This window comes from Schistocerca americana, unplaced genomic scaffold (genome assembly GCF_021461395.2).
Source record: "Schistocerca americana isolate TAMUIC-IGC-003095 unplaced genomic scaffold, iqSchAmer2.1 HiC_scaffold_165, whole genome shotgun sequence".
Classification (NCBI taxonomy): Eukaryota; Metazoa; Arthropoda; class Insecta; order Orthoptera; family Acrididae; genus Schistocerca; species Schistocerca americana.
In genome coordinates this window covers 358,349-375,136 of record NW_025725738.1, presented here as the reverse complement: position 1 = coordinate 375,136, position 16,788 = coordinate 358,349, and the positions used below count along the sequence as shown (strand labels likewise).

Below are 16,788 nucleotides of genomic sequence, written 5' to 3'. Positions count from 1 at the left end.
GTCGGTCTCGTAAAGGCTTGAATGTAACGAATGGGTGGGAAGCAGCAAGAGGCAGCGGCTGTGTAGAACGAAAACACAATTCCTCAGCGGTATGAGCGTTTCGAGATGACACGAATGTAAGGAATACTTGGCGGCCAGTGACCGTGTGGCCTAATGGATAAGGCGTCGGACTTCGGATCCGAAGATTGCAGGTTCGAATCCTGTCACGGTCGTGTTTTTCCAATTCTGCAAAAGAAACACACCGTTTTAGTGTAGCTATTGAGCAGTACGAAATCGTCTGAATGTTGCTGTTGTCCACTTCCTGCTTGGAGATGCACTTGAGCGTGATACACACACAGCCAGAACGGTGTTATCTAGCGAAATGGTCGGCTGAGTGCCGTCACCGCGAGTTTTGGCTGGCATTTGCGCATCTAAGACAGCGTCGGAAAGTAACCCGTTCGGCTTCTGAGTCAAATCAAATATGTGTGTTAATTTTGACACCACTAGCGCTGCAGGTTTTTTATGCAGTTCCTGTACCTCTCAGAAATGATTATGAAATAAAACTGAAGTACGTGACGTGTGTGACGCTAGGAAAACATTAGGCAGCATGGAGAGATTCTGTATGGGACCACCCCACCCAAACCAGAACTGTGTGTCGTGCGACCCGACACGTAGTCACCAACGCAGCCCGGCTAGCTCAGTCGGTAGAGCATGAGACTCTTAATCTCAGGGTCGTGGGTTCGAGCCCCACGCTGGGCGGAACGTAATTTTGTTCCGCTGCAGATGTAAATTACCGTTTTTCTGATCAATGTGACGTAATGGAAATAGCAACTTAAAACTTTGCCTACGTCTCCATCAGTCGCAAGGAAAGTGTATCTGAAGGTGAAGGTGATTTCGTAGACATGTGTCAAAGACATGTTCTGAAATGTAAGTGGTGTTGGTTGGAGAGCACATCGGTTACGTGTGAGATGTGTAGCCAAGCAGTAATGGTGCGCCATAGCTGCAAATATTAGTCGGTAATATGAAGTGTTGTCAGCTTAAGCCTGATGATCCAGACGAGCGTAAGCACGAAGTACGCAAAACTACCGCTAGGCCGCGCCTCTTTAGCTCAGTGACATAGCACTGGTCTAGTAAACCAGGGGTCGTGAGTTCGATCCTCACAGGAGGCAAACGAATTTTCGAAATCAGTTGCGCGTCGTGGCCGTATAGCAAGCAGTATCTGGAACGACGAACAATTAGCAACAGGTGTTTTATTTAGAATTACTCTCAGATGTGATTGAGGCGAATGTCGCAGATAAAGCATTTTCCAAAGCGGTACAGCGTAGGGTGGGAGGCGGCAGTCTGAATTATATTTTTTACATGTGTTTTTCAAATATCACAGAGCCTCTCGCGAGCGTCGTCGTCGTCGTCGACGCCGCCGCTTCTGCAGAAGTAGGAAATCGCCATCGTAGCAAATGCGGCGAGGGACGCCCTGCCTTCGATTTCGAATGCACAAAGTGTGTGGTCTTGGTTCCCAATCTCTACTTGGTCGGTCTCGTAAAGGCTTGAATGTAACGAATGGGTGGGAAGCAGCAAGAGGCAGCGGCTGTGTAGAACGAAAACACAATTCCTCAGCGGTATGAGCGTTTCGAGATGACACGAATGTAAGGAATACTTGGCGGCCAGTGACCGTGTGGCCTAATGGATAAGGCGTCGGACTTCGGATCCGAAGATTGCAGGTTCGAATCCTGTCACGGTCGTGTTTTTCCAATTCTGCAAAAGAAACACACCGTTTTAGTGTAGCTATTGAGCAGTACGAAATCGTCTGAATGTTGCTGTTGTCCACTTCCTGCTTGGAGATGCACTTGAGCGTGATACACACACAGCCAGAACGGTGTTATCTAGCGAAATGGTCGGCTGAGTGCCGTCACCGCGAGTTTTGGCTGGCATTTGCGCATCTAAGACAGCGTCGGAAAGTAACCCGTTCGGCTTCTGAGTCAAATCAAATATGTGTGTTAATTTTGACACCACTAGCGCTGCAGGTTTTTTATGCAGTTCCTGTACCTCTCAGAAATGATTATGAAATAAAACTGAAGTACGTGACGTGTGTGACGCTAGGAAAACATTAGGCAGCATGGAGAGATTCTGTATGGGACCACCCCACCCAAACCAGAACTGTGTGTCGTGCGACCCGACACGTAGTCACCAACGCAGCCCGGCTAGCTCAGTCGGTAGAGCATGAGACTCTTAATCTCAGGGTCGTGGGTTCGAGCCCCACGCTGGGCGGAACGTAATTTTGTTCCGCTGCAGATGTAAATTACCGTTTTTCTGATCAATGTGACGTAATGGAAATAGCAACTTAAAACTTTGCCTACGTCTCCATCAGTCGCAAGGAAAGTGTATCTGAAGGTGAAGGTGATTTCGTAGACATGTGTCAAAGACATGTTCTGAAATGTAAGTGGTGTTGGTTGGAGAGCACATCGGTTACGTGTGAGATGTGTAGCCAAGCAGTAATGGTGCGCCATAGCTGCAAATATTAGTCGGTAATATGAAGTGTTGTCAGCTTAAGCCTGATGATCCAGACGAGCGTAAGCACGAAGTACGCAAAACTACCGCTAGGCCGCGCCTCTTTAGCTCAGTGGCATAGCACTGGTCTAGTAAACCAGGGGTCGTGAGTTCGATCCTCACAGGAGGCAAACGAATTTTCGAAATCAGTTGCGTGTCGTGGCCGTATAGCAAGCAGTATCTGGAACGACGAACAATTAGCAACAGGTGTTTTATTTAGAATTACTCTCAGATGTGATTGAGGCGAATGTCGCAGATAAAGCATTTTCCAAAGCGGTACAGCGTAGGGTGGGAGGCGGCAGTCTGAATTATATTTTTTACATGTGTTTTTCAAATATCACAGAGCCTCTCGCGAGCGTCGTCGTCGTCGACGCCGCCGCTTCTGCAGAAGTAGGAAATCGCCATCGTAGCAAATGCGGCGAGGGACGCCCTGCCTTCGATTTCGAATGCACAAAGTGTGTGGTCTTGGTTCCCAATCTCTACTTGGTCGGTCTCGTAAAGGCTTGAATGTAACGAATGGGTGGGAAGCAGCAAGAGGCAGCGGCTGTGTAGAACGAAAACACAATTCCTCAGCGGTATGAGCGTTTCGAGATGACACGAATGTAAGGAATACTTGGCGGCCAGTGACCGTGTGGCCTAATGGATAAGGCGTCGGACTTCGGATCCGAAGATTGCAGGTTCGAATCCTGTCACGGTCGTGTTTTTCCAATTCTGCAAAAGAAACACACCGTTTTAGTGTAGCTATTGAGCAGTACGAAATCGTCTGAATGTTGCTGTTGTCCACTTCCTGCTTGGAGATGCACTTGAGCGTGATACACACACAGCCAGAACGGTGTTATCTAGCGAAATGGTCGGCTGAGTGCCGTCACCGCGAGTTTTGGCTGGCATTTGCGCATCTAAGACAGCGTCGGAAAGTAACCCGTTCGGCTTCTGAGTCAAATCAAATATGTGTGTTAATTTTGACACCACTAGCGCTGCAGGTTTTTTATGCAGTTCCTGTACCTCTCAGAAATGATTATGAAATAAAACTGAAGTACGTGACGTGTGTGACGCTAGGAAAACATTAGGCAGCATGGAGAGATTCTGTATGGGACCACCCCACCCAAACCAGAACTGTGTGTCGTGCGACCCGACACGTAGTCACCAACGCAGCCCGGCTAGCTCAGTCGGTAGAGCATGAGACTCTTAATCTCAGGGTCGTGGGTTCGAGCCCCACGCTGGGCGGAACGTAATTTTGTTCCGCTGCAGATGTAAATTACCGTTTTTCTGATCAATGTGACGTAATGGAAATAGCAACTTAAAACTTTGCCTGCGTCTCCATCAGTCGCAAGGAAAGTGTATCTGAAGGTGAAGGTGATTTCGTAGACATGTGTCAAAGACATGTTCTGAAATGTAAGTGGTGTTGGTTGGAGAGCACATCGGTTACGTGTGAGATGTGTAGCCAAGCAGTAATGGTGCGCCATAGCTGCAAATATTAGTCGGTAATATGAAGTGTTGTCAGCTTAAGCCTGATGATCCAGACGAGCGTAAGCACGAAGTACGCAAAACTACCGCTAGGCCGCGCCTCTTTAGCTCAGTGACATAGCACTGGTCTAGTAAACCAGGGGTCGTGAGTTCGATCCTCACAGGAGGCAAACGAATTTTCGAAATCAGTTGCGCGTCGTGGCCGTATAGCAAGCAGTATCTGGAACGACGAACAATTAGCAACAGGTGTTTTATTTAGAATTACTCTCAGATGTGATTGAGGCGAATGTCGCAGATAAAGCATTTTCCAAAGCGGTACAGCGTAGGGTGGGAGGCGGCAGTCTGAATTATATTTTTTACATGTGTTTTTCAAATATCACAGAGCCTCTCGCGAGCGTCGTCGTCGTCGACGCCGCCGCTTCTGCAGAAGTAGGAAATCGCCATCGTAGCAAATGCGGCGAGGGACGCCCTGCCTTCGATTTCGAATGCACAAAGTGTGTGGTCTTGGTTCCCAATCTCTACTTGGTCGGTCTCGTAAAGGCTTGAATGTAACGAATGGGTGGGAAGCAGCAAGAGGCAGCGGCTGTGTAGAACGAAAACACAATTCCTCAGCGGTATGAGCGTTTCGAGATGACACGAATGTAAGGAATACTTGGCGGCCAGTGACCGTGTGGCCTAATGGATAAGGCGTCGGACTTCGGATCCGAAGATTGCAGGTTCGAATCCTGTCACGGTCGTGTTTTTCCAATTCTGCAAAAGAAACACACCGTTTTAGTGTAGCTATTGAGCAGTACGAAATCGTCTGAATGTTGCTGTTGTCCACTTCCTGCTTGGAGATGCACTTGAGCGTGATACACACACAGCCAGAACGGTGTTATCTAGCGAAATGGTCGGCTGAGTGCCGTCACCGCGAGTTTTGGCTGGCATTTGCGCATCTAAGACAGCGTCGGAAAGTAACCCGTTCGGCTTCTGAGTCAAATCAAATATGTGTGTTAATTTTGACACCACTAGCGCTGCAGGTTTTTTATGCAGTTCCTGTACCTCTCAGAAATGATTATGAAATAAAACTGAAGTACGTGACGTGTGTGACGCTAGGAAAACATTAGGCAGCATGGAGAGATTCTGTATGGGACCACCCCACCCAAACCAGAACTGTGTGTCGTGCGACCCGACACGTAGTCACCAACGCAGCCCGGCTAGCTCAGTCGGTAGAGCATGAGACTCTTAATCTCAGGGTCGTGGGTTCGAGCCCCACGCTGGGCGGAACGTAATTTTGTTCCGCTGCAGATGTAAATTACCGTTTTTCTGATCAATGTGACGTAATGGAAATAGCAACTTAAAACTTTGCCTACGTCTCCATCAGTCGCAAGGAAAGTGTATCTGAAGGTGAAGGTGATTTCGTAGACATGTGTCAAAGACATGTTCTGAAATGTAAGTGGTGTTGGTTGGAGAGCACATCGGTTACGTGTGAGATGTGTAGCCAAGCAGTAATGGTGCGCCATAGCTGCAAATATTAGTCGGTAATATGAAGTGTTGTCAGCTTAAGCCTGATGATCCAGACGAGCGTAAGCACGAAGTACGCAAAACTACCGCTAGGCCGCGCCTCTTTAGCTCAGTGGCATAGCACTGGTCTAGTAAACCAGGGGTCGTGAGTTCGATCCTCACAGGAGGCAAACGAATTTTCGAAATCAGTTGCGTGTCGTGGCCGTATAGCAAGCAGTATCTGGAACGACGAACAATTAGCAACAGGTGTTTTATTTAGAATTACTCTCAGCTGTGATTGAGGCGAATGTCGCAGATAAAGCATTTTCCAAAGCGGTACAGCGTAGGGTGGGAGGCGGCAGTCTGAATTATATTTTTTACATGTGTTTTTCAAATATCACAGAGCCTCTCGCGAGCGTCGTCGTCGTCGACGCCGCCGCTTCTGCAGAAGTAGGAAATCGCCATCGTAGCAAATGCGGCGAGGGACGCCCTGCCTTCGATTTCGAATGCACAAAGTGTGTGGTCTTGGTTCCCAATCTCTACTTGGTCGGTCTCGTAAAGGCTTGAATGTAACGAATGGGTGGGAAGCAGCAAGAGGCAGCGGCTGTGTAGAACGAAAACACAATTCCTCAGCGGTATGAGCGTTTCGAGATGACACGAATGTAAGGAATACTTGGCGGCCAGTGACCGTGTGGCCTAATGGATAAGGCGTCGGACTTCGGATCCGAAGATTGCAGGTTCGAATCCTGTCACGGTCGTGTTTTTCCAATTCTGCAAAAGAAACACACCGTTTTAGTGTAGCTATTGAGCAGTACGAAATCGTCTGAATGTTGCTGTTGTCCACTTCCTGCTTGGAGATGCACTTGAGCGTGATACACACACAGCCAGAACGGTGTTATCTAGCGAAATGGTCGGCTGAGTGCCGTCACCGCGAGTTTTGGCTGGCATTTGCGCATCTAAGACAGCGTCGGAAAGTAACCCGTTCGGCTTCTGAGTCAAATCAAATATGTGTGTTAATTTTGACACCACTAGCGCTGCAGGTTTTTTATGCAGTTCCTGTACCTCTCAGAAATGATTATGAAATAAAACTGAAGTACGTGACGTGTGTGACGCTAGGAAAACATTAGGCAGCATGGAGAGATTCTGTATGGGACCACCCCACCCAAACCAGAACTGTGTGTCGTGCGACCCGACACGTAGTCACCAACGCAGCCCGGCTAGCTCAGTCGGTAGAGCATGAGACTCTTAATCTCAGGGTCGTGGGTTCGAGCCCCACGCTGGGCGGAACGTAATTTTGTTCCGCTGCAGATGTAAATTACCGTTTTTCTGATCAATGTGACGTAATGGAAATAGCAACTTAAAACTTTGCCTACGTCTCCATCAGTCGCAAGGAAAGTGTATCTGAAGGTGAAGGTGATTTCGTAGACATGTGTCAAAGACATGTTCTGAAATGTAAGTGGTGTTGGTTGGAGAGCACATCGGTTACGTGTGAGATGTGTAGCCAAGCAGTAATGGTGCGCCATAGCTGCAAATATTAGTCGGTAATATGAAGTGTTGTCAGCTTAAGCCTGATGATCCAGACGAGCGTAAGCACGAAGTACGCAAAACTACCGCTAGGCCGCGCCTCTTTAGCTCAGTGGCATAGCACTGGTCTAGTAAACCAGGGGTCGTGAGTTCGATCCTCACAGGAGGCAAACGAATTTTCGAAATCAGTTGCGTGTCGTGGCCGTATAGCAAGCAGTATCTGGAACGACGAACAATTAGCAACAGGTGTTTTATTTAGAATTACTCTCAGCTGTGATTGAGGCGAATGTCGCAGATAAAGCATTTTCCAAAGCGGTACAGCGTAGGGTGGGAGGCGGCAGTCTGAATTATATTTTTTACATGTGTTTTTCAAATATCACAGAGCCTCTCGCGAGCGTCGTCGTCGTCGACGCCGCCGCTTCTGCAGAAGTAGGAAATCGCCATCGTAGCAAATGCGGCGAGGGACGCCCTGCCTTCGATTTCGAATGCACAAAGTGTGTGGTCTTGGTTCCCAATCTCTACTTGGTCGGTCTCGTAAAGGCTTGAATGTAACGAATGGGTGGGAAGCAGCAAGAGGCAGCGGCTGTGTAGAACGAAAACACAATTCCTCAGCGGTATGAGCGTTTCGAGATGACACGAATGTAAGGAATACTTGGCGGCCAGTGACCGTGTGGCCTAATGGATAAGGCGTCGGACTTCGGATCCGAAGATTGCAGGTTCGAATCCTGTCACGGTCGTGTTTTTCCAATTCTGCAAAAGAAACACACCGTTTTAGTGTAGCTATTGAGCAGTACGAAATCGTCTGAATGTTGCTGTTGTCCACTTCCTGCTTGGAGATGCACTTGAGCGTGATACACACACAGCCAGAACGGTGTTATCTAGCGAAATGGTCGGCTGAGTGCCGTCACCGCGAGTTTTGGCTGGCATTTGCGCATCTAAGACAGCGTCGGAAAGTAACCCGTTCGGCTTCTGAGTCAAATCAAATATGTGTGTTAATTTTGACACCACTAGCGCTGCAGGTTTTTTATGCAGTTCCTGTACCTCTCAGAAATGATTATGAAATAAAACTGAAGTACGTGACGTGTGTGACGCTAGGAAAACATTAGGCAGCATGGAGAGATTCTGTATGGGACCACCCCACCCAAACCAGAACTGTGTGTCGTGCGACCCGACACGTAGTCACCAACGCAGCCCGGCTAGCTCAGTCGGTAGAGCATGAGACTCTTAATCTCAGGGTCGTGGGTTCGAGCCCCACGCTGGGCGGAACGTAATTTTGTTCCGCTGCAGATGTAAATTACCGTTTTTCTGATCAATGTGACGTAATGGAAATAGCAACTTAAAACTTTGCCTACGTCTCCATCAGTCGCAAGGAAAGTGTATCTGAAGGTGAAGGTGATTTCGTAGACATGTGTCAAAGACATGTTCTGAAATGTAAGTGGTGTTGGTTGGAGAGCACATCGGTTACGTGTGAGATGTGTAGCCAAGCAGTAATGGTGCGCCATAGCTGCAAATATTAGTCGGTAATATGAAGTGTTGTCAGCTTAAGCCTGATGATCCAGACGAGCGTAAGCACGAAGTACGCAAAACTACCGCTAGGCCGCGCCTCTTTAGCTCAGTGGCATAGCACTGGTCTAGTAAACCAGGGGTCGTGAGTTCGATCCTCACAGGAGGCAAACGAATTTTCGAAATCAGTTGCGTGTCGTGGCCGTATAGCAAGCAGTATCTGGAACGACGAACAATTAGCAACAGGTGTTTTATTTAGAATTACTCTCAGATGTGATTGAGGCGAATGTCGCAGATAAAGCATTTTGCAAAGCGGTACAGCGTAGGGTGGGAGGCGGCAGTCTGAATTATATTTTTTACATGTGTTTTTCAAATATCACAGAGCCTCTCGCGAGCGTCGTCGTCGTCGACGCCGCCGCTTCTGCAGAAGTAGGAAATCGCCATCGTAGCAAATGCGGCGAGGGACGCCCTGCCTTCGATTTCGAATGCACAAAGTGTGTGGTCTTGGTTCCCAATCTCTACTTGGTCGGTCTCGTAAAGGCTTGAATGTAACGAATGGGTGGGAAGCAGCAAGAGGCAGCGGCTGTGTAGAACGAAAACACAATTCCTCAGCGGTATGAGCGTTTCGAGATGACACGAATGTAAGGAATACTTGGCGGCCAGTGACCGTGTGGCCTAATGGATAAGGCGTCGGACTTCGGATCCGAAGATTGCAGGTTCGAATCCTGTCACGGTCGTGTTTTTCCAATTCTGCAAAAGAAACACACCGTTTTAGTGTAGCTATTGAGCAGTACGAAATCGTCTGAATGTTGCTGTTGTCCACTTCCTGCTTGGAGATGCACTTGAGCGTGATACACACACAGCCAGAACGGTGTTATCTAGCGAAATGGTCGGCTGAGTGCCGTCACCGCGAGTTTTGGCTGGCATTTGCGCATCTAAGACAGCGTCGGAAAGTAACCCGTTCGGCTTCTGAGTCAAATCAAATATGTGTGTTAATTTTGACACCACTAGCGCTGCAGGTTTTTTATGCAGTTCCTGTACCTCTCAGAAATGATTATGAAATAAAACTGAAGTACGTGACGTGTGTGACGCTAGGAAAACATTAGGCAGCATGGAGAGATTCTGTATGGGACCACCCCACCCAAACCAGAACTGTGTGTCGTGCGACCCGACACGTAGTCACCAACGCAGCCCGGCTAGCTCAGTCGGTAGAGCATGAGACTCTTAATCTCAGGGTCGTGGGTTCGAGCCCCACGCTGGGCGGAACGTAATTTTGTTCCGCTGCAGATGTAAATTACCGTTTTTCTGATCAATGTGACGTAATGGAAATAGCAACTTAAAACTTTGCCTACGTCTCCATCAGTCGCAAGGAAAGTGTATCTGAAGGTGAAGGTGATTTCGTAGACATGTGTCAAAGACATGTTCTGAAATGTAAGTGGTGTTGGTTGGAGAGCACATCGGTTACGTGTGAGATGTGTAGCCAAGCAGTAATGGTGCGCCATAGCTGCAAATATTAGTCGGTAATATGAAGTGTTGTCAGCTTAAGCCTGATGATCCAGACGAGCGTAAGCACGAAGTACGCAAAACTACCGCTAGGCCGCGCCTCTTTAGCTCAGTGGCATAGCACTGGTCTAGTAAACCAGGGGTCGTGAGTTCGATCCTCACAGGAGGCAAACGAATTTTCGAAATCAGTTGCGTGTCGTGGCCGTATAGCAAGCAGTATCTGGAACGACGAACAATTAGCAACAGGTGTTTTATTTAGAATTACTCTCAGATGTGATTGAGGCGAATGTCGCAGATAAAGCATTTTCCAAAGCGGTACAGCGTAGGGTGGGAGGCGGCAGTCTGAATTATATTTTTTACATGTGTTTTTCAAATATCACAGAGCCTCTCGCGAGCGTCGTCGTCGTCGACGCCGCCGCTTCTGCAGAAGTAGGAAATCGCCATCGTAGCAAATGCGGCGAGGGACGCCCTGCCTTCGATTTCGAATGCACAAAGTGTGTGGTCTTGGTTCCCAATCTCTACTTGGTCGGTCTCGTAAAGGCTTGAATGTAACGAATGGGTGGGAAGCAGCAAGAGGCAGCGGCTGTGTAGAACGAAAACACAATTCCTCAGCGGTATGAGCGTTTCGAGATGACACGAATGTAAGGAATACTTGGCGGCCAGTGACCGTGTGGCCTAATGGATAAGGCGTCGGACTTCGGATCCGAAGATTGCAGGTTCGAATCCTGTCACGGTCGTGTTTTTCCAATTCTGCAAAAGAAACACACCGTTTTAGTGTAGCTATTGAGCAGTACGAAATCGTCTGAATGTTGCTGTTGTCCACTTCCTGCTTGGAGATGCACTTGAGCGTGATACACACACAGCCAGAACGGTGTTATCTAGCGAAATGGTCGGCTGAGTGCCGTCACCGCGAGTTTTGGCTGGCATTTGCGCATCTAAGACAGCGTCGGAAAGTAACCCGTTCGGCTTCTGAGTCAAATCAAATATGTGTGTTAATTTTGACACCACTAGCGCTGCAGGTTTTTTATGCAGTTCCTGTACCTCTCAGAAATGATTATGAAATAAAACTGAAGTACGTGACGTGTGTGACGCTAGGAAAACATTAGGCAGCATGGAGAGATTCTGTATGGGACCACCCCACCCAAACCAGAACTGTGTGTCGTGCGACCCGACACGTAGTCACCAACGCAGCCCGGCTAGCTCAGTCGGTAGAGCATGAGACTCTTAATCTCAGGGTCGTGGGTTCGAGCCCCACGCTGGGCGGAACGTAATTTTGTTCCGCTGCAGATGTAAATTACCGTTTTTCTGATCAATGTGACGTAATGGAAATAGCAACTTAAAACTTTGCCTACGTCTCCATCAGTCGCAAGGAAAGTGTATCTGAAGGTGAAGGTGATTTCGTAGACATGTGTCAAAGACATGTTCTGAAATGTAAGTGGTGTTGGTTGGAGAGCACATCGGTTACGTGTGAGATGTGTAGCCAAGCAGTAATGGTGCGCCATAGCTGCAAATATTAGTCGGTAATATGAAGTGTTGTCAGCTTAAGCCTGATGATCCAGACGAGCGTAAGCACGAAGTACGCAAAACTACCGCTAGGCCGCGCCTCTTTAGCTCAGTGACATAGCACTGGTCTAGTAAACCAGGGGTCGTGAGTTCGATCCTCACAGGAGGCAAACGAATTTTCGAAATCAGTTGCGCGTCGTGGCCGTATAGCAAGCAGTATCTGGAACGACGAACAATTAGCAACAGGTGTTTTATTTAGAATTACTCTCAGATGTGATTGAGGCGAATGTCGCAGATAAAGCATTTTCCAAAGCGGTACAGCGTAGGGTGGGAGGCGGCAGTCTGAATTATATTTTTTAGATGTGTTTTTCAAATATCACAGAGCCTCTCGCGAGCGTCGTCGTCGTCGTCGACGCCGCCGCTTCTGCAGAAGTAGGAAATCGCCATCGTAGCAAATGCGGCGAGGGACGCCCTGCCTTCGATTTCGAATGCACAAAGTGTGTGGTCTTGGTTCCCAATCTCTACTTGGTCGGTCTCGTAAAGGCTTGAATGTAACGAATGGGTGGGAAGCAGCAAGAGGCAGCGGCTGTGTAGAACGAAAACACAATTCCTCAGCGGTATGAGCGTTTCGAGATGACACGAATGTAAGGAATACTTGGCGGCCAGTGACCGTGTGGCCTAATGGATAAGGCGTCGGACTTCGGATCCGAAGATTGCAGGTTCGAATCCTGTCACGGTCGTGTTTTTCCAATTCTGCAAAAGAAACACACCGTTTTAGTGTAGCTATTGAGCAGTACGAAATCGTCTGAATGTTGCTGTTGTCCACTTCCTGCTTGGAGATGCACTTGAGCGTGATACACACACAGCCAGAACGGTGTTATCTAGCGAAATGGTCGGCTGGGTGCCGTCACCGCGAGTTTTGGCTGGCATTTGCGCATCTAAGACAGCGTCGGAAAGTAACCCGTTCGGCTTCTGAGTCAAATCAAATATGTGTGTTAATTTTGACACCACTAGCGCTGCAGGTTTTTTATGCAGTTCCTGTACCTCTCAGAAATGATTATGAAATAAAACTGAAGTACGTGACGTGTGTGACGCTAGGAAAACATTAGGCAGCATGGAGAGATTCTGTATGGGACCACCCCACCCAAACCAGAACTGTGTGTCGTGCGACCCGACACGTAGTCACCAACGCAGCCCGGCTAGCTCAGTCGGTAGAGCATGAGACTCTTAATCTCAGGGTCGTGGGTTCGAGCCCCACGCTGGGCGGAACGTAATTTTGTTCCGCTGCAGATGTAAATTACCGTTTTTCTGATCAATGTGACGTAATGGAAATAGCAACTTAAAACTTTGCCTACGTCTCCATCAGTCGCAAGGAAAGTGTATCTGAAGGTGAAGGTGATTTCGTAGACATGTGTCAAAGACATGTTCTGAAATGTAAGTGGTGTTGGTTGGAGAGCACATCGGTTACGTGTGAGATGTGTAGCCAAGCAGTAATGGTGCGCCATAGCTGCAAATATTAGTCGGTAATATGAAGTGTTGTCAGCTTAAGCCTGATGATCCAGACGAGCGTAAGCACGAAGTACGCAAAACTACCGCTAGGCCGCGCCTCTTTAGCTCAGTGACATAGCACTGGTCTAGTAAACCAGGGGTCGTGAGTTCGATCCTCACAGGAGGCAAACGAATTTTCGAAATCAGTTGCGCGTCGTGGCCGTATAGCAAGCAGTATCTGGAACGACGAACAATTAGCAACAGGTGTTTTATTTAGAATTACTCTCAGATGTGATTGAGGCGAATGTCGCAGATAAAGCATTTTCCAAAGCGGTACAGCGTAGGGTGGGAGGCGGCAGTCTGAATTATATTTTTTACATGTGTTTTTCAAATATCACAGAGCCTCTCGCGAGCGTCGTCGTCGTCGACGCCGCCGCTTCTGCAGAAGTAGGAAATCGCCATCGTAGCAAATGCGGCGAGGGACGCCCTGCCTTCGATTTCGAATGCACAAAGTGTGTGGTCTTGGTTCCCAATCTCTACTTGGTCGGTCTCGTAAAGGCTTGAATGTAACGAATGGGTGGGAAGCAGCAAGAGGCAGCGGCTGTGTAGAACGAAAACACAATTCCTCAGCGGTATGAGCGTTTCGAGATGACACGAATGTAAGGAATACTTGGCGGCCAGTGACCGTGTGGCCTAATGGATAAGGCGTCGGACTTCGGATCCGAAGATTGCAGGTTCGAATCCTGTCACGGTCGTGTTTTTCCAATTCTGCAAAAGAAACACACCGTTTTAGTGTAGCTATTGAGCAGTACGAAATCGTCTGAATGTTGCTGTTGTCCACTTCCTGCTTGGAGATGCACTTGAGCGTGATACACACACAGCCAGAACGGTGTTATCTAGCGAAATGGTCGGCTGAGTGCCGTCACCGCGAGTTTTGGCTGGCATTTGCGCATCTAAGACAGCGTCGGAAAGTAACCCGTTCGGCTTCTGAGTCAAATCAAATATGTGTGTTAATTTTGACACCACTAGCGCTGCAGGTTTTTTATGCAGTTCCTGTACCTCTCAGAAATGATTATGAAATAAAACTGAAGTACGTGACGTGTGTGACGCTAGGAAAACATTAGGCAGCATGGAGAGATTCTGTATGGGACCACCCCACCCAAACCAGAACTGTGTGTCGTGCGACCTGACACGTAGTCACCGACGCAGCCCGGCTAGCTCAGTCGGTAGAGCATGAGACTCTTAATCTCAGGGTCGTGGGTTCGAGCCCCACGCTGGGCGGAACGTAATTTTGTTCCGCTGCAGATGTAAATTACCGTTTTTCTGATCAATGTGACGTAATGGAAATAGCAACTTAAAACTTTGCCTACGTCTCCATCAGTCGCAAGGAAAGTGTATCTGAAGGTGAAGGTGATTTCGTAGACATGTGTCAAAGACATGTTCTGAAATGTAAGTGGTGTTGGTTGGAGAGCACATCGGTTACGTGTGAGATGTGTAGCCAAGCAGTAATGGTGCGCCATAGCTGCAAATATTAGTCGGTAATATGAAGTGTTGTCAGCTTAAGCCTGATGATCCAGACGAGCGTAAGCACGAAGTACGCAAAACTACCGCTAGGCCGCGCCTCTTTAGCTCAGTGGCAGAGCACTGGTCTAGTAAACCAGGGGTCGTGAGTTCGATCCTCACAGGAGGCAAACGAATTTTCGAAATCAGTTGCGCGTCGTGGCCGTATAGCAAGCAGTATCTGGAACGACGAACAATTAGCAACAGGTGTTTTATTTAGAATTACTCTCAGATGTGATTGAGGCGAATGTCGCAGATAAAGCATTTTGCAAAGCGGTACAGCGTAGGGTGGGAGGCGGCAGTCTGAATTATATTTTTTACATGTGTTTTTCAAATATCACAGAGCCTCTCGCGAGCGTCGTCGTCGTCGTCGACGCCGCCGCTTCTGCAGAAGTAGGAAATCGCCATCGTAGCAAATGCGGCGAGGGACGCCCTGCCTTCGATTTCGAATGCACAAAGTGTGTGGTCTTGGTTCCCAATCTCTACTTGGTCGGTCTCGTAAAGGCTTGAATGTAACGAATGGGTGGGAAGCAGCAAGAGGCAGCGGCTGTGTAGAACGAAAACACAATTCCTCAGCGGTATGAGCGTTTCGAGATGACACGAATGTAAGGAATACTTGGCGGCCAGTGACCGTGTGGCCTATTACGGCTTGAGCCGTCGTGGAGAGCGGACGTGTTTACGCTGTGCTCCGTCGCTGCTCAGGGCAAGGCAAGTTTGCTGCTGCTTGTGACGCCATATTGTGTTGTTTATCTTGTTATTAGTTGATTTTTCGTTTCGTTATCAATACGTTCGTTTGTGCTGTCTGGGTGCTCGTGTTGATGTTTGTGTAATGGTGCCAGTTTGAAGATGGCTTTGATTTCTAGACGAGATACTCTTAAGTTTACTTTTGAACGAGGATGTGTTAAACCGTCTGCCCTGGAATTTCAATATTTTGTGATTGAACAAGTCAAGATTCCTTCCGATGCTATTACTGGAATACATTTGTCGCATCTTGCAACTGTCGGATTTGTTAAATTGAAGGATTCTGATCTCTGTAGTCGTATCGTTGAAGAAAGTGGTGGTGTTATGAGATTTACACGTTCTGATGGGAGTGTTACCGAAGTTCACGTCTCTTTTGGTGGACTTGGTTTGCGTACGGTGCCGATATTTGAACTTCCTTTCGAAATCCCTTGTGATCATGTGAGCGAGGTTTTACGTGCATATGGACGTGTCCTTTCTATTCACGAAGAAAAGTGGGGAAATGATTATCCGTTGCCTGTACTGAACGGCGTGAGGCAGGTTCGAATTGATTTGCTGAAGCACATCCCGTCCTTCATCAGTGTATCCGGGTATCGTGCTTTAGTTATTTATGATGGACAGCCGCGAACTTGTTCTATATGTAACTCGACGGAGCACATTCGCGCCGAGTGTTCGCGGCGTCGGATCGCGCAGTTACCACCCGGAGATAGCGTCACGCGCTCACCTGGAGTTGTAAATATACCGCTCTCGTATGCGGCTGCGGCTGTCATCGCTCCACCGTCCCCTCCCGTGGCGACAAGTGTCATCCAAGCGACGGGTACCGACCATGTCTCTCAAGCAGTTCCCCTTCACGATTCCACGGTCTCTGACCAGGGCGAACCTGCTTTACCCCGGCTACAAAACGAACTGCCAGTTAACCCAGAGGTTTCGACTGATACTCCCCAGCGTCGAACTGATGCGACGATGCTCCTGGAGTTGGAATACTCAGCCACTGTCGGAGTTACTCTGCCTCGCTCCCCACCGGATGACGGCCAAGATATGGTCTCTTCCCCGCCTAGATCGCGAAAAAACAAGAAGAGGCGGATTGCCCATCCGGCGGCGGCGCACGAGGTCCCAAAAACCAGGGAAAAGTTGCGTCAGATTACGAAGATGGACGATGACCAAAGCAATGATGGACCAGAGGAAAATAAGGATATTTCAGATAGTTCAACGTATAGTCCAGATAGGGACGATGGTAGAAACCCTGTAACACACAGGTCTAGAGGAGGGATAGAGTGTAAAGAAGGCTTGGCGGCTCCCGATGATGGTCCACCCAGACGGCCATCTCGTGAATGTAGCACGGATCGGTCTTCCCCTAGGTTGGACTGGGCGACGGACAAGGAAGATGACTGTGTACCACGAGCAACGACGGCAGTTGACACGCTGCCGATGATCATTGATAGCATACCAGTTGACGAAAGTCTCCTTGCAGGGCACCCTGGATCGCTGCGCTAAAATGAA

At 48.5% G+C, this 16,788-nt stretch overlaps 30 non-coding genes across 30 annotated transcripts; all 30 read left to right on the top strand.

The window, feature by feature from the left end:
• Positions 1 to 139: 139 nt before the first annotated feature.
• Trnar-ucg lies at positions 140 to 212 on the top strand. The gene has a single exon. It is a non-coding gene; the product is annotated as a tRNA-Arg (tRNA).
• A 453-nt stretch (positions 213 to 665) lies between these two features.
• Positions 666 to 738, top strand: Trnak-cuu. The gene has a single exon. It is a non-coding gene; the product is annotated as a tRNA-Lys (tRNA).
• A 338-nt stretch (positions 739 to 1,076) lies between these two features.
• Positions 1,077 to 1,148, top strand: Trnat-agu. Its single transcript has one exon. It is a non-coding gene; the product is annotated as a tRNA-Thr (tRNA).
• Positions 1,149 to 1,645: 497 nt separating this feature from the next.
• On the top strand, positions 1,646 to 1,718 carry Trnar-ucg. Its single transcript has one exon. It is a non-coding gene; the product is annotated as a tRNA-Arg (tRNA).
• Positions 1,719 to 2,171: 453 nt separating this feature from the next.
• Positions 2,172 to 2,244, top strand: Trnak-cuu. Its single transcript has one exon. It is a non-coding gene; the product is annotated as a tRNA-Lys (tRNA).
• Positions 2,245 to 2,582: 338 nt separating this feature from the next.
• On the top strand, positions 2,583 to 2,654 carry Trnat-agu. Its single transcript has one exon. It is a non-coding gene; the product is annotated as a tRNA-Thr (tRNA).
• Positions 2,655 to 3,148: 494 nt separating this feature from the next.
• Trnar-ucg lies at positions 3,149 to 3,221 on the top strand. The gene has a single exon. It is a non-coding gene; the product is annotated as a tRNA-Arg (tRNA).
• Positions 3,222 to 3,674: 453 nt separating this feature from the next.
• On the top strand, positions 3,675 to 3,747 carry Trnak-cuu. Its single transcript has one exon. It is a non-coding gene; the product is annotated as a tRNA-Lys (tRNA).
• Positions 3,748 to 4,085: 338 nt separating this feature from the next.
• Trnat-agu lies at positions 4,086 to 4,157 on the top strand. The gene has a single exon. It is a non-coding gene; the product is annotated as a tRNA-Thr (tRNA).
• A 494-nt stretch (positions 4,158 to 4,651) lies between these two features.
• Trnar-ucg lies at positions 4,652 to 4,724 on the top strand. Its single transcript has one exon. It is a non-coding gene; the product is annotated as a tRNA-Arg (tRNA).
• A 453-nt stretch (positions 4,725 to 5,177) lies between these two features.
• Trnak-cuu lies at positions 5,178 to 5,250 on the top strand. The gene has a single exon. It is a non-coding gene; the product is annotated as a tRNA-Lys (tRNA).
• A 338-nt stretch (positions 5,251 to 5,588) lies between these two features.
• Positions 5,589 to 5,660, top strand: Trnat-agu. Its single transcript has one exon. It is a non-coding gene; the product is annotated as a tRNA-Thr (tRNA).
• A 494-nt stretch (positions 5,661 to 6,154) lies between these two features.
• Positions 6,155 to 6,227, top strand: Trnar-ucg. Its single transcript has one exon. It is a non-coding gene; the product is annotated as a tRNA-Arg (tRNA).
• Positions 6,228 to 6,680: 453 nt separating this feature from the next.
• Positions 6,681 to 6,753, top strand: Trnak-cuu. Its single transcript has one exon. It is a non-coding gene; the product is annotated as a tRNA-Lys (tRNA).
• Positions 6,754 to 7,091: 338 nt separating this feature from the next.
• On the top strand, positions 7,092 to 7,163 carry Trnat-agu. Its single transcript has one exon. It is a non-coding gene; the product is annotated as a tRNA-Thr (tRNA).
• A 494-nt stretch (positions 7,164 to 7,657) lies between these two features.
• On the top strand, positions 7,658 to 7,730 carry Trnar-ucg. Its single transcript has one exon. It is a non-coding gene; the product is annotated as a tRNA-Arg (tRNA).
• A 453-nt stretch (positions 7,731 to 8,183) lies between these two features.
• On the top strand, positions 8,184 to 8,256 carry Trnak-cuu. The gene has a single exon. It is a non-coding gene; the product is annotated as a tRNA-Lys (tRNA).
• A 338-nt stretch (positions 8,257 to 8,594) lies between these two features.
• Positions 8,595 to 8,666, top strand: Trnat-agu. The gene has a single exon. It is a non-coding gene; the product is annotated as a tRNA-Thr (tRNA).
• A 494-nt stretch (positions 8,667 to 9,160) lies between these two features.
• Trnar-ucg lies at positions 9,161 to 9,233 on the top strand. The gene has a single exon. It is a non-coding gene; the product is annotated as a tRNA-Arg (tRNA).
• A 453-nt stretch (positions 9,234 to 9,686) lies between these two features.
• Positions 9,687 to 9,759, top strand: Trnak-cuu. The gene has a single exon. It is a non-coding gene; the product is annotated as a tRNA-Lys (tRNA).
• A 338-nt stretch (positions 9,760 to 10,097) lies between these two features.
• On the top strand, positions 10,098 to 10,169 carry Trnat-agu. The gene has a single exon. It is a non-coding gene; the product is annotated as a tRNA-Thr (tRNA).
• A 494-nt stretch (positions 10,170 to 10,663) lies between these two features.
• Positions 10,664 to 10,736, top strand: Trnar-ucg. Its single transcript has one exon. It is a non-coding gene; the product is annotated as a tRNA-Arg (tRNA).
• A 453-nt stretch (positions 10,737 to 11,189) lies between these two features.
• On the top strand, positions 11,190 to 11,262 carry Trnak-cuu. The gene has a single exon. It is a non-coding gene; the product is annotated as a tRNA-Lys (tRNA).
• A 338-nt stretch (positions 11,263 to 11,600) lies between these two features.
• Trnat-agu lies at positions 11,601 to 11,672 on the top strand. Its single transcript has one exon. It is a non-coding gene; the product is annotated as a tRNA-Thr (tRNA).
• Positions 11,673 to 12,169: 497 nt separating this feature from the next.
• On the top strand, positions 12,170 to 12,242 carry Trnar-ucg. The gene has a single exon. It is a non-coding gene; the product is annotated as a tRNA-Arg (tRNA).
• Positions 12,243 to 12,695: 453 nt separating this feature from the next.
• On the top strand, positions 12,696 to 12,768 carry Trnak-cuu. Its single transcript has one exon. It is a non-coding gene; the product is annotated as a tRNA-Lys (tRNA).
• Positions 12,769 to 13,106: 338 nt separating this feature from the next.
• Positions 13,107 to 13,178, top strand: Trnat-agu. Its single transcript has one exon. It is a non-coding gene; the product is annotated as a tRNA-Thr (tRNA).
• A 494-nt stretch (positions 13,179 to 13,672) lies between these two features.
• Positions 13,673 to 13,745, top strand: Trnar-ucg. Its single transcript has one exon. It is a non-coding gene; the product is annotated as a tRNA-Arg (tRNA).
• Positions 13,746 to 14,198: 453 nt separating this feature from the next.
• Trnak-cuu lies at positions 14,199 to 14,271 on the top strand. Its single transcript has one exon. It is a non-coding gene; the product is annotated as a tRNA-Lys (tRNA).
• A 338-nt stretch (positions 14,272 to 14,609) lies between these two features.
• Positions 14,610 to 14,681, top strand: Trnat-agu. The gene has a single exon. It is a non-coding gene; the product is annotated as a tRNA-Thr (tRNA).
• The last annotated feature ends 2,107 nt before the right edge of the window (positions 14,682 to 16,788 follow it).